This window comes from Echinops telfairi, unplaced genomic scaffold, assembly GCF_000313985.2.
Source record: "Echinops telfairi isolate 266 unplaced genomic scaffold, ASM31398v2 ScPeMD7_655;HRSCAF=1070, whole genome shotgun sequence".
Taxonomy (NCBI): Eukaryota; Metazoa; Chordata; class Mammalia; order Afrosoricida; family Tenrecidae; genus Echinops; species Echinops telfairi.
This window is the reverse complement of record NW_022104553.1, coordinates 27,927,469-27,940,705: the sequence shown is the minus strand read 5'-3', so window position 1 is coordinate 27,940,705 and position 13,237 is coordinate 27,927,469. Positions and strand designations below refer to the sequence as shown.

At 51.9% G+C, this 13,237-nt stretch overlaps 1 protein-coding gene across 1 annotated transcript in view; it reads right to left on the bottom strand.

Moving 5' to 3' along the window:
* The window catches only part of SMG9 (SMG9 nonsense mediated mRNA decay factor), a 20,665-nt gene extending 19,922 nt beyond the window's left edge, over nt 1-743 (bottom strand). The window contains exon 1 of the mRNA XM_030886394.2: nt 553-743. The gene's annotated coding sequence lies outside the window, so the exon portion shown is untranslated. The remainder of the gene's footprint in view (nt 1-552) is intronic.
* Between the last annotated feature and the right edge of the window lie 12,494 nt (nt 744-13,237).

Sequence of the window (13,237 nt, the reverse complement as noted above, 5' to 3'; positions counted from 1 at the left end):
CCTGTCCGACGTCTCCCTTCACCCACTTTTCTGTTGTCCGTCCCCCGGGGAGGAGGTCACATGTAGATCCTTGTCATCGGTTCCCCCTTTCCAACCCACCCTCCCTCCACCCTGTCCTATGGGGTCTGGGAGTCGGCATCGCCTCGATGGCAGGGGGCTTGGTTGGGCTTGGTGTGGGCTTTTCGCCAGAACTTGGCATCTGTGCCCGGACCTCGATGGGGACGCTCCCCCTTGGCGAACCCCCAGCACTTAGGGTTCCCTTTACGCCTCTTGGGGGGACGGGGCCTCCCTCTCTCGCCACCCCCCACCCCCACCCCAGTCCTGTGCGGCTCGTTCGCAAGCACGCTCCCGCTCAGGGACTCCCCGATCTGAAGTTTCGCTTTACTAAAGCCCATTTGCCTCTCCGCCCCCGCCACGCCCGCGCGGCTCGGTGGGACCCAGGCTCCCTCCGGTTTCTCACGACCGGTTAACGGTCGCGGCGGGGGCGGGGCTTCGGCGACGTGCCCCGCCCCCCGGAGGAGCGCGCCTCCCGCGGGCACGCGGCTCCCTTACCACAGCGGGTGTTGAGTAGATGTCGGGGCGCGGCGCAGGAAGGGGTGGAAGGAACGGGGGGATACGGCCGGTAAATGGCGTCGGGGGTCATATAGGGATGTCGGACGCTTCGGAGAGAGGAGAAAGTTCGCGGCCGGTACCCCAAGAAAGGCCTACGCGTTCCGGAAGCAGCACCCAAGCAAAGCTGGCCTGAGAGAGGAAGCGGAGAAGATCTCGCGGGACCAGGCCAAGCTCAAGTCCCGCGGGGTGCCGGTCCTGCGCATGCGCTGCGAGCTGGTCGCGGAAGAACACGCTTGAGCGTCCGACGGAGCATGCGTGGATGAAGACGTTTGGTCTTAGCGCGCATGCGCCTCACGAGCGGAGGCGGGGAGGGGCGGGGTCGCCGCCGCTCGGCCTCAGTGCGCGTGCGCCACGGTGGAGGCGGCGGGAGCGGGTTTAGGAAAAGAGGAAACGACCACTGGATATTTCGAGTTCGAATCCGACCCGCTCAGCAGTTAGGGCGGGATGCTATGGGGTGGGGCCGCAGGGAGGAACTCCGGTGTCCTGGGCTGAGAACACAGGAATGAATCAGGCCTGACGTGCGTCTTTGGCAAAGAGGCCGCCGGGTCCGTGGAGGGCGACGGCCGACGGATCCGATCTCCTAGGGAAAGGGCGGAGGTCTGGTTGGACAAGGGCACTCCCGGCGGAGAGAAGCCAGGCAGAGGCCGCGAAGCTTGAGAGGAACCATATACAGGAGTCCAGACTGGTTTGGACTGGACTCAGTCGATTCCTCTATAGGACAGGGTAGAAGAACTGCCTCTGTGGGTTTCTGTAAAGAGACTGTCCCTCTTGGGAGTAGAACTGCTGACCTTGTGGTTGGGAGCCCAGAGCATAGCCCACTGGCCACCAGGGCCCCTAGGTCTCCAGTGGACCAGGATAACGCCTGTTATGCTGAAGGCGCTGGGAAGACTTGGAGCAGAAACCCAAACCCTGCTGCGCTCTCCTAAGCCAGAGGAGAACTGCCCCCTAGTCTCCGAGGCTGCCATCTACCTACCCCCTGGAGTTGGTGGTGGTTTCTAACTGGCCACCTCGGGTTTGGCAACCGCACGTTCTCAAGGCGCCCAGCGTTTAAACGCCGGCTGTGCTCCGCGCGCAGAGAGGGAAGCCGTGCTGAGCGTGCGCCCTGCCCGCGGCGCGCCGCGTGCGCACGGGCACTGGTGATTTCCTAGGGGGAATGGAAGATTTTGCAAGAGAAGCGAAAACACGCGTACCTGTGTTCACTGGTTATAGAGGTGGGTGGAAAATACACCAGTTTGTTTGCCATCTGATTTAAGAGTATTTACAAAAGCATTTTTGAGTGGGTAATACTAGAAGGGTGGGGCCCTGGTGGTGGTGTGGTTACAGAGTGGGGCTGCGATTCGAGGTGTCCGCAGTTTGAAACCAGCAGCTCCGCAGGAGAACGATGGGGCTTTCTACTCCCATAAACAGTCACAGCCTTGGAAACCCACAGGGGGTCGCCATGAGTCGGCATGAGGGTTTTGTTGTCATTATTTAATACTAAACGAAGCCCCTTTTAGGTTAGTGGTTAAAAACTCCGTGGGCTGCTAGCTGCAAGGTCAGCAGTTCGAAACCACAAACCAAAATGATAGCGCTTTCCACTCACATAAAGAGTTACAGTAGAACCCCGGACCGTGACGCCAATCCGCTCTAGAAGGAGCATGGAGATGCGATGCAGTCGAGTTCTGAATCGATTTTTCCCATAAATAACTGAAATCGGCTTAATCCGTTCTGGACCACCAAGTTTTTACCCTAACTTTGCCTTTGTCTACAGAACATTACACAGAAATTTCAAAGTAAATAAGTAAGAATTAAATAATATTGAAGCACAACATGAAAGACGTTTTTTTAAACAACTACAGTATGGTCCATACCTTGAGATTGATGAGGATCTGGATCTGTGGACACGGAGGTGGAGAGGAGTTGTGGAGTCATTGATTGGATGGGGAATCCCATAAATTAGTCACTGCTTTTCAGGAGTTTTTTCCCTTTTTCCATAGGGCCTGACTAGCTTTCTCTAAAAAAATTCTGTCTAATGTGGTCTTCTGTTGGCATTTCTCTAACTTATTTTCTAAAAAGGTTTACTAATTTAACAATATCAGTAATATGGTTAACCGGTTCCTTATCAGGATGATTCTTTTCAAAAAACTTTTTCTTAGGACCCATGCTTTTTATCTAAAACAGCACAAAAAGTCACAAAAACGAAGAAAGTTACAGCAAAACGCTTGGCACACAGCCGCAAAAGGTTAAACAATGAGTACTAACAACGCCAACTGAGTGACTGAAACATGAACTGCTTTTGTTTACAAAAAGCACGTGCATCAGGTCAGATTCTGATGTTTTGTTCCAGCTCCAATGCAAAATGTTCTCAACATTTCATGAAATCCGATGATGTCAAGGACTGATTTGGTCAAGTACCGGGTTTCCACTGTCCGGTCTCAGAAAGCCACAGCGGCAATTCTACCCTGTCCTATGGGGTCCGGATGAGCGGGAATTGATTCAATGGCAGTGAGACTCTTGACAGAAAGTTCTCCAGGCCTCCCTTCCATGGGTGGCTTTGAACCACCAGCCTTTTAGGTTAGTTCAGCGCACATTGTTTGCACACACACCTCTTGGAAAGTGCTTTGCTTGGGTGAATTTCTCATCTCCAGACCCCCCACCCCCACCCTTATGCCAGTTTCACATCAGGGCGCCCATCCATCAGAGGCGGACACGACTTCAAAGAGGCCAAGAAGGGCCTGGCATGGACTCTGGGCTGCCTGTGGCGGGCTCTGTGTTCTTTGCTTGCTGTGCCTCACCCCAACGGCCTACGCCTCCTTTCCCCTGCTAGAGGAACGGAGATGAGTCTGACAGAGAAGGGCCTCACCACAGGCCCCGCAGCCAGGAAGCAGCAGGGCCTGGATCCAAACCCACGCCTGTGTCACTGCAGGGCAAACCCACGTTATTCCCCTGGCACCAGACAGCCGGCCGGTGGTGAGTCAGCACTGCGGTCAGGCACCCCGAGAACCACCTTCCTCCTTCATCCATAGGACGCCAGTGGGTGGATGCACCTTTTTTTTAAAAAAAAGCATTTCTTTAGCCATTTCCCCTGTTGGAAAAATGGTTAGGTGGGCTGCTAACCACAAGGTCAGTAGTTTGAAAGCCTTGGCTTCCTATTCCTGTGGAGTTCAAGTCTCAGAAACCCACGTGGGGCAATTCTACCCTGTCCTATAGTCAGCATCAACTCAATGGGAGTGAGTTAGGAACCGTTCCCCCAAGTGCCAGCCAGTGAAGGAAGGCTGTTTCTGACCTCTGCCCTCATCACAAGCGGGGGCTGCCCTTGCGGGAGGAGAGAGTGACCCACCATTAGACAACCGTGCCCAAGTGGCATTGGCAGGTCCAAGCGTCTCTGCTTGGGTATAATGCAGGCCGTTGCCAAATGGCCTCTTCATCAGGTCATACCTTTTACTCCACTCTCCATCCATTCAGATATCTAGCACTAGTCTGCCCCGTACCACTGTAGGACCTAAAGGTGCAACCAAGACCAGGGCAGCCTGCCAGCCCGCCAGGAAGGAGCCAGAGAAATAAATGACGGGGCAGGAAATGAAGCTGCTGGCAGATCACAGGTAGAACTCGAACTTTCCATGTTCAGCCACCACTTATCTCAGCAGACACATGCATGGTGCTCCAATGTTGTACAGGTTTCCACAGAGCTTCTAAACTAAGAGTAGTGTGTTAGTCTGGGTAGACTAGAGAAACAAATTCATGGACACTCGTGTATAAGAAAGAGCTTTATATAAAAGAGTAATTGTATATCGAGAAACATCCTAGCCCAGTCCAGATCAAGTCCAGAAGTCCAATATTAGCTCATATGTCCAATATTAGTCCATAAATTCCTCTTTAGACTCACAAAGCCGTGCAATAATACCGAATGCAGGAAGATCACAGCCCAGTGGGTGGAAAGTCTTGCAGATCCAGTGGCATTGGAAGGATCTCAGCGTTGGCATGGGTCTCTGCATGGCTCCTCCAGCTCCAGGGCTCTGGTTCCATCAGTGTGTCTCCATGTGGCTTGTCAGCAGGAATATCTCACAGGGAGATGAAGCAGAGAGTGTGTGGGGCTGCATTCCAGTGAGCTACTTATCTCCGCAGGGTCTCCAAATGAGGTCATTAAGCTGTGACCTGGTTGACAGGCTAAACTCCACCCCTTTACTCTTAATCCTCTTAAGTGGACACCAGATCATGTAACCACCACAAGTAGGAAGAAAAGCCTGGCCATCTACTCCCCCTAATCAGCCACTGGAACACCCTCTGGGTGGGAACAGCCTCATCCGAAACTGACTACAGGATGGCTCAGAGCTGGGTAGCGGTCCTGTCCCTGACGCATATGGTCGCTATGAGTTGGGGGCGGTCTCGACTGCAGCTCACCACCACAGCGGTGAACTGGGCTCGGGAGGAAAGAAAATGAGCGTAAGCGAATTGAAAGTGATAGAGGGACAGGGGAGCCTGCTCCAAAGAGGTGACCCTTGAGCAGAGGCCCCAGAGGAGGTGAGGAAATGGTCCTTGTAACGTGATGAGGAATAGGAAGCCGGAAGACCCCAAGATGGGGGTGGACCTGGTCGCTCCAGGATCATCAAAGTGGCCCGAGTGGAGACAGGAGTAGATGGGAGGGGGCACAGATTCATAGGCTGTGTGATCTGTGTGATGTGAAATATTTCCCCCTCAAATGTGTATTGTATGTAAATCCTAACTTCTTTCCCCGGGGTTACAGTCCTACCTGGGGATGGATTATCCTCCTTGTGGGGTCAGACTTCTAATCTCCTGAACTTGGAGGAGATCAGCAATTCAAACCCACCCAGCCACCCCTCAGGAGAAAGATAGAGCTAACCCTGTAAAGATGCCCGGTCTTGGGAACCCCAAGGAGCAGGTCTGCTCTGTCCTCTAGGGTCATTGGGAGTCAGAAGGGACTGTGTGACAGTGGGTGAGGTGGGTGTTTTTTTAAGTCGGGAGAAAACAAGCTTCTGTTTGGTCTTTCTGCGGCAGCAGCAAATAGAGAAGGGAGACGGTGTGACTGGTGGAAGTTTGCACAGCACAGTAAGTTCCCGTTGAACAGTTTCCAGGCATGTTATCGGAAGAGACCAGTCCCTGGAAAAGAACGCCATCCTTAGTCACGTGGAGGGTCAGCCAAAAAAAAAAGAGAGAGGCGGGGGAGAGAGAGAAAGCGCCTTCAGGAGATGGAGTAGCACAGTGGAGAGAGAGCGAGAGCCCCTGGAGGCAATGGAGTAGCACAGTGGCTGCAACAATGGGCTCTCTCTCACATGATGATTGTGAGGCTAGGGCAGCACCAGGCGGTGATTCATTCATTCACATGAGTCAGAACCAATTCAAGGGCAGCAAACAACAACATTTAATGACAGACCCCTGGGGGTGCAATGGTTCTAGCGCTTGTTTGCTAACCAAATGTCCAGAGGTTGGAACCCACCAGCCGCTCCACGGGAGAAAGATGGGCGATCTGCTCCCATCAAGATCTACAGCCTTGGAAACCCGATGGGCCAGTTCTCTATTATGCCCTGTCACAGCGTGTGGGAAACTAACACGGAGGGAAATTCCCTGACTTATCACAGAGGGAATCTGGAAAGCCAGTGTTCCACGGTAGGAAAGCCTCCACTTGGGTAAGTTGGAGGCAAAGTCAAAGTACATGTTCTGCTTTAAATATCGTTCCCCCAGATTCTGCCCTCACAGCTGTGCTGCCTTAAAGTGAGCACACATTGACTTTATCTCCCTGTAGAAGCAGGCATCCCTTTGCTCTCTCCTCCCACCGTGTCACCCAAGCCCCCTCATACCTTCCCCCAATGCAGGGATTAGGTTTCCTCACCTGTGAATGCAGGGACCTTGACGTAGATACCACCTACCTAGTGTTGTGCAACTACTGAATATGCATGTCTTGTGGCTACCTGTAAATGTCCCAAGACAGTAAAGGCCATCTCTCTTCTCCCAGTTCCACGTGGACCACCAAGAGGGGCTGAGGTGAGCATGCTACCATAATACGTGTCAGACTCCTTTCTTTTACTCTCCTATCTTTCCTATCCTTTATGACTTTACTATCATCTTCATATATGATTGCCGTACAATTGCACCTACTAGCCCTTCGGTTGTGGGAGGCTGGTTTCCTCTGACAACAGTGTCTTAGATCCATTTGATGGCAGCCGGTTATGTATGCTGTCCAGTGACTGTTTACTCTTTCCAAAGCGTCACTGTCCCCTTTCCATGAATCTAGCTCCCCTGCCCCCCTCACCTTCTCACTTTGGCATGAGAGTACAGGCTGACCATTTGAGCTCCTAGAGATGATTCACAGGTGAGACTGCTTATCTTGTGAGCCAACCTATTACCAAGCTAAAAAGTTACTTTCGGGTGAGGTTTCAGTATAAAGTTCAAAGGATTTTTTCAGAAAATAGTCTCAGAGGTTCTGAGAGTCTCCACAGCAGGGCTCCTGAAACGACAGCCTGTGGGTCACATGCGGCCCGCTGAGGACATCTATCCAGCCCTCTGTGTGTTTTTGCCGTTGTTACCCGTCCTGCTTAGCAGCCAAATCATCCAGTGTGTGTAGGAATGTGTTCATAGTTTTTTTTTAACTATAGTCCGGCCCTCCAATGGTCTGAGGGACAGTGAACTGGCCCCCTGTTTAAAAAGTTTGAGGACCCCTGCTCTATAGGGCCAACCGATCTGGTCTCTTTTTATTTTTTAAAGAATAGAGTTTTTCTCCATTTTTCTCCCATCCCATCCAGAACCATCTCATTTGCTCCAGGCCTGCTAGGGTCTTCCAAGCTATGACAGGGACTTTGGAATGTACATCAAGTCTAACAAGAAGCCATTGACCAGTCGGTTCCAGTATTCTATCAAAGTGTATTGGACATGTTGTCAGGAGGGAGAAGGACATCAGGCTTGGTCCAGTAAGAGGGTCGCCAACAAAGAAGACCCTCCAGGAGATGGATTGACCCAGTGGCGACAGCTGGGGACTCCAACATCACAAATGGTGAGGATGGTGCAGGATCCGGCAGTGTTTCCTTCTGTTGCACATGGGGGTGAGGTGGGGACTGACGACATCGCCCAACCACCACTTAGAAAGAGTAACAGAGGGTTACAGAGAGATGAGGTTCTGGACCGGGAGGAAGACTTCAGCAGGTGCTTTTCAGAAACGTTTAATCTTTCTAAAGCCCTGTGACTAGCGGTATAATCGGTGCACAAGGGCAAGTCTGCACAGTGCCGACGGCTGTGGAGGAAAGCTGATGGCCCCTCTAGGGGAGGTGACAGTGGCTCAGGCCAGGAGAGTGGCGCTAGTACAAGAGACCAAGCAAGTGGTGAATTGGTTTCTACCTGCAAGGTAGAGCCCAGAGTTCAAACATGAGGTCTGAGAGGAAGCAGGAGTCATGATTGATTTCAGAGTTATCGTACCATAGGAAGAGTTACTGTCTTTATTTATTTATTTATTTTTAACATTTTATTAGGGGCTCATACAACTGTTATCCCAATCCATACACACATCAATTGTGTAAAGTGCATTTGTACATCGTTTCTCAAAACATTTTCTCTCCACTTAAACCCCCGACATTAGGTCCTCACTTTTCCCCTCCCTCCCCGCTCCCCCCCTCCCTCATGAGCCCTTGATAGTTTATAAATGGGTATTTGAGTTATTGTCTTTAAAAGAAAAAAAATGTTTATTGTTTAAGAGTGATGCTTTTTTGCAGAGTAGTCTTGGGAATTCACCAGCTTTGGACTTGGTTGTTGAGGTTGTGACCGAGCCAAAGCACGGCAGACGCCTACGTGTGCCATCCAGTCACATCAATGTCACTCTCTGAGTTGTGTAACCTCCTTTTCAGAGTCCGCCCCTCCCCCCGCTCCCCGTTAACATCAGCTCCCTGGCCCCGCGAACTTCCTGTTGTCAATAGGGTCCCGTGTACAGATAGGACATCAAAAGAGTACGATGGGAGATCGGCTTTGATCTTAACTGCGAGATGCTTGTTGAACATCCAGGAAGTGGTCAGAGGAAAGGGGAGAAAATGAGTCTGAAGATAACAGATTTTCCTTCCCTTCTTCGTCTGACTTTATCAAAGGATTTTAAAAACAACAACACAAAAGGACCATGGTACATTAGATACAGCTTACAGTTCCAACTCCAGGTTTGCAGAAGGCCACGGGGAATAGTCAAAACCCCAAATCCGTTTGCAGTTTCCTCGTGGATTAAGCCTCGGGCCAGGGATGTGACCAGTCTTGCCCTCAGGCAGTGTAAATTAGAAAGTGAATTCCATCCACTCCCCCTAGACAGTCCCAGGAAGAGCCACCTCCTTTAGGGGTGTGCCTGGGTGTGTCCCCAATGGAGATCTCAGAGCCATTAGTCACGCCCTGACAGCCTTGGTCAGAAATTCCAGGGAACAAGCTTATAAACGCTTGTAGCATCCTATACACATCTCCATCATGGACCCGTCCCCACTGCTGCCATCCCATCAGTGACTGGAGCATCGATCTACCATCAGGGAGGCTTCTGTCCATTTCCTTTGCCTTCCCACGTGCTTCTTGAGTCTCTGAGTCCCTGCAGACCCTCGGAGCCCATTACGACCCCCTGCCAATAGTTGCCCCTCACAGGGTCATGTGTCTTTGCCGTGTCTTTTCTGGTTTAAGATTTAACAGATGATCTTCTTTCAGTCACAGCCGAGATTTGGGGTCTCCTTGTGTCCCCTCTAACAAACGAGGGTACAAAGAACTCCCACAGGCCCCTTCACCCACCTCTGCGTCCTGCCCACTTGACTGCTTTCTTCCGTTCTCTCGACTCCCGTGCACAAGCACGTTGTTCCCCGTTTTCCTTAAAAATAAAAAAAGAAGCAAATTCTAGCTGTGTTGCCACATCATCCAGAAACACCTGGGTATGGTCAATTTTGGGATTCGGGGGAGGGATTTTGGGGTGGCGGTGGCGGGGAGGGGCTTCAGAAAGTGATTGGAGGAATGGAATGAGAAGGGACTGGAGCGTTTCCACAGCCGTGTGGAAGCCTCAGGTCACATATAAGAGGTTCACCTTCTGAACACCCAGTTGGCAGAAGGCTACGGCGAAAGTGACCGCATAAAATCCACGCCTGAGTCTTCCCCAAGATTCCGCCTGCCTTGAATTCTTTGACCGCTAACCAGCCACGTGAATAGCTCTGCGAAAAAGAGGCAGACCCTGGACAAAACAGATCAGCCTGTGGTGGCCGCCACAAGGAGCTCAAAAGGAAAAACCACTGTGAGGATGGCGCAGGACCAGGGGTTTGGCTCTGTTCTGCACAGGGTCACAATGAGGAGCCGTGGGAACCTCGGCCACAGCACCTAACATCAATCCAACTTCTATGACAGGTTCCCTTCTACTTCCAGGTCCTATTTAACCGGGAGGTCTTCTTGGCCTCGTGCTGATGGCTCCCTCTTCTGATTGAATTGTCTTTGTCTGGTTTGTGACTTAACAAGTGTGTCTCTATAAATTGCATTTGGATTTGGGGCCTCATTTGTCCCTTATAGCAATATTTAAAGGGTGAAGGTTCAAACCCACTGTGTTAGGCCTGGTTGACTAGAGAAAGATCCAGAGACACACATCTATGTACAAGAAAGAGCTTTACATCAAGAAGTAATTATATACCAGGGAAACATCCCAGCCTAGTTGAACTCAAGTCCGTAAGTCCGATACTAGTCCGTAAGTCCACTTCCAGTCTGTAAACCCCTCTTAGGACTCAAGAAGCCACAGGCTATGATGCAGGAAGATCACAGGCTGGTGGGTGCAGAGTCTTGTGGATCCAATGGCAATGGGCGCATCTCCAGGCAGTACTCACCGGCATGAAGGTGAAGGCAGGGGGTCGGGGAGGTTCCCAGGACCTGCCTTAGGAGAAGGTCACACCCACCCACAGGGAGGCCCCACCAGGCGGTGACCTGACTGACAGGCTAAAGTCCATCCCTCCGGTGTCAAGTCGACACAAAATTACGTAACTAACACACCCACTCAGAGACTCTTCAGAGGCAAGACCTGGAGACTTGTTCCCCTAAAGATTAAAGCATAGAAAACCCCCATGGAGCAGTTCTGTTCTGTCCTCTTGTGTCCCTAAGACTCCAAGACTGACTCCAGCACCAACATCAGCCCTTGTAAAACCTTGAGACTGACTGACGGAGATCACCAAGCACCCCCTCCACCCCACTGAGGGGCCTGGGGGAAGTTTGAGCAGCACCCCCAAAGAGCTGCTAAAAGATAGAGGGCGCATCCAGTGGGAATAGAGGGGCATCAGGCGAGACATCAACTTGGAAATCCAAAGGACAAAGGGTTCCAAAGAGAAGGTGATTGACCACGTGAGACGCTCAAGAGAGGCCAAGACTAGAAAAGACTGAGAATACAAGGGGGTTTCCAAAAGTTCATGGAATCAAACATGCGAAAAATATCCACAAACGTATTCAAATCCCTTTGGAAGCCGTCATGAGGTTGACAACATGGCGGTTATCGGTGACCTATACAGCTGAACTTCATGGAGCACCGACCGTGGGGTTGGAGTGAGTTGGACAGCTCCGAGGAGGCGGGTGGCTACAAGGGAGCATGGAGGCAGGAGGAAATCGCTGGAGGCAGCTGAACCGGGAGTCTAGGGAAGGCTGTCCTGCCTCGCCCAGTCGAAATATGTGATGGAAACGTTTACTGATCACAAAACAGATTTCACAGAAGATGCTGATTGGTCCTGTTCTTCTCTAGCTTTTTCCAGTCAGGATAAAGCATAGACGCAGTAAAGTACACAGAGACGCTGTTTGGGAGTGGTTATGACCCATCTAACCACCACAAAGGGAGCCCCGGAGTCAGTGGGTTATGCATCGCACTGCTAACTGCAGGGTCATGGGTTGGACTCCCGCAGCCCCTCTGTGGGAGGAAGCTGACGATGTCTGCTCCCCTAAAGACAGAAGGCTTCATCCCCCTAGGAAACCATTTGAGCCCGTCCTATGGGGTCACTGTGAGGCAGAATGAACTCGATGGCATGGAATTAATGTGTTTTTTTCGATTTGCTCTGAGGAGCTCTCAGGCCATAATGGGTTATGGGTTGGGCTGCTATCTGCCAGGTCAGCAGTTCAAACCTACCAGCTGCTCTGCAAGAGAAAGATGAGGCTTTCTGCTCCTGTGAAGAGTTACTCCCAGGGAAAGTCCTACCCTGCCCTCGAGGACCGCTCTGAGTCACAATAACTCAATGGCATGTGACCGGAACCCCCACACAGCACAAGTCCAAGAACATTTCCAACGGCCTAGAAAGTTCCCTCAAGCCATTCCCCGGCCACTTCCTCCACTCCAGAAGCAACCACTACTAACTGGATGCCCATCACCGAGTTGGTGGTGCCTGCTGGTGAATTTGATGCAAATGACATCTTAGTGCCCGCCTTCCCGTGGGCACAGCATGCCTGCAGCACGGCCTTGCTCCCTCGGGGCTTACCTGTCAAGGATTTCCACATACTGGTCTCTTTCTGTTTTTTTTTTTTTTTATCGTTTCTAGGAGAAAGGTGTTCGATCTTCATTCCAGAATATTTGGAGCATCCTCGTGAGCTCTCAGGATGACGGAGAATGTAAAGTGTTTCTTCGGGATCTAGAGGGGCTTTTATTTTTCTTTCTTTGAAGCGGAGGGCAGACACGGCAGGTTTGTACAGCGGAGGAGATTCGGCAGGGAAAAGAGGGCCAAGGGAGTTCGGTGCCCTGCTTTGGCTTGGTTTGGTTTTTAGGGGGCTGGTGATGAGACGGGGTGCACAAGACAGTGGTGGGAAGAAAGCTCAGACCTGCACTGGAAACTGGGGTCAGGAATAAAAAAGGACGGTATTGAGTGTCACCAGAACTTCTGGGGGTACTGCGCCCCACCCCTGCTTCCAAGGAATCAAAACCACTTCCTTGGTTTTTCTTCAAGTTGGCAGCTGTCCCAAGCAACCTAAAAGCACAAGGCAGGTCCTTGACCTGCCCGTCTGGTTTTGACGTTGATGATAACGGCTTTCTGCCAACCTTGTTATCTTTAAAAGGGGCCATAAAACAAGAGCTGGGCAAATACAGGTGGTGTTTGTTCAAAGTGGATGGGGCCAGAGGGAGGGGAGAGCCAAGAGCAGGCCTCACAAAGGAGGGGTGGGGCAGCCAGCACAGGGAGGGCCTGGATGCTGGAGACCCCTCCAAGGGGAGGCCCCCCGGGCTATCTGGAAACCTTGAGAAGCAACCCAGCCGGTGTGGGGAGTCCAAGAAACAAATGTGTCGCTGCAGCTAGCCCAGGATTCCTGCCACCTGAAGTTCAAAGACAGGCAGAATGAATTCCGGGCGACAGAGGTCTGGGTGGCCATGGCCATGACCCAGGGCGGAGGAGGGCACGCTTGAGAGCTTTCAGGGAGCTGGCAGTACTCTGGCATTTGTACAGATGAAGCGAAGCCCTCCTTAAGATGTACGGACTCTTGTTAGATGCCGGCAAATCAGTTCCTCTGCCCAGCAGAATGGAACACCGCCCAGCCCTGCGCCACCCTCGCGGATGGTGTTCTGTGGGAGCCTCACTGTGACAGCCACCGTGGCCATCTATCTTGTCCAGCTTCTCCCGCTCCTTTGCTGCTTCTCCACTTTCCCAAGCATGACGTCCTTCTCCCGGGGCTGGACTCTCCTAGAGGTGCTCTG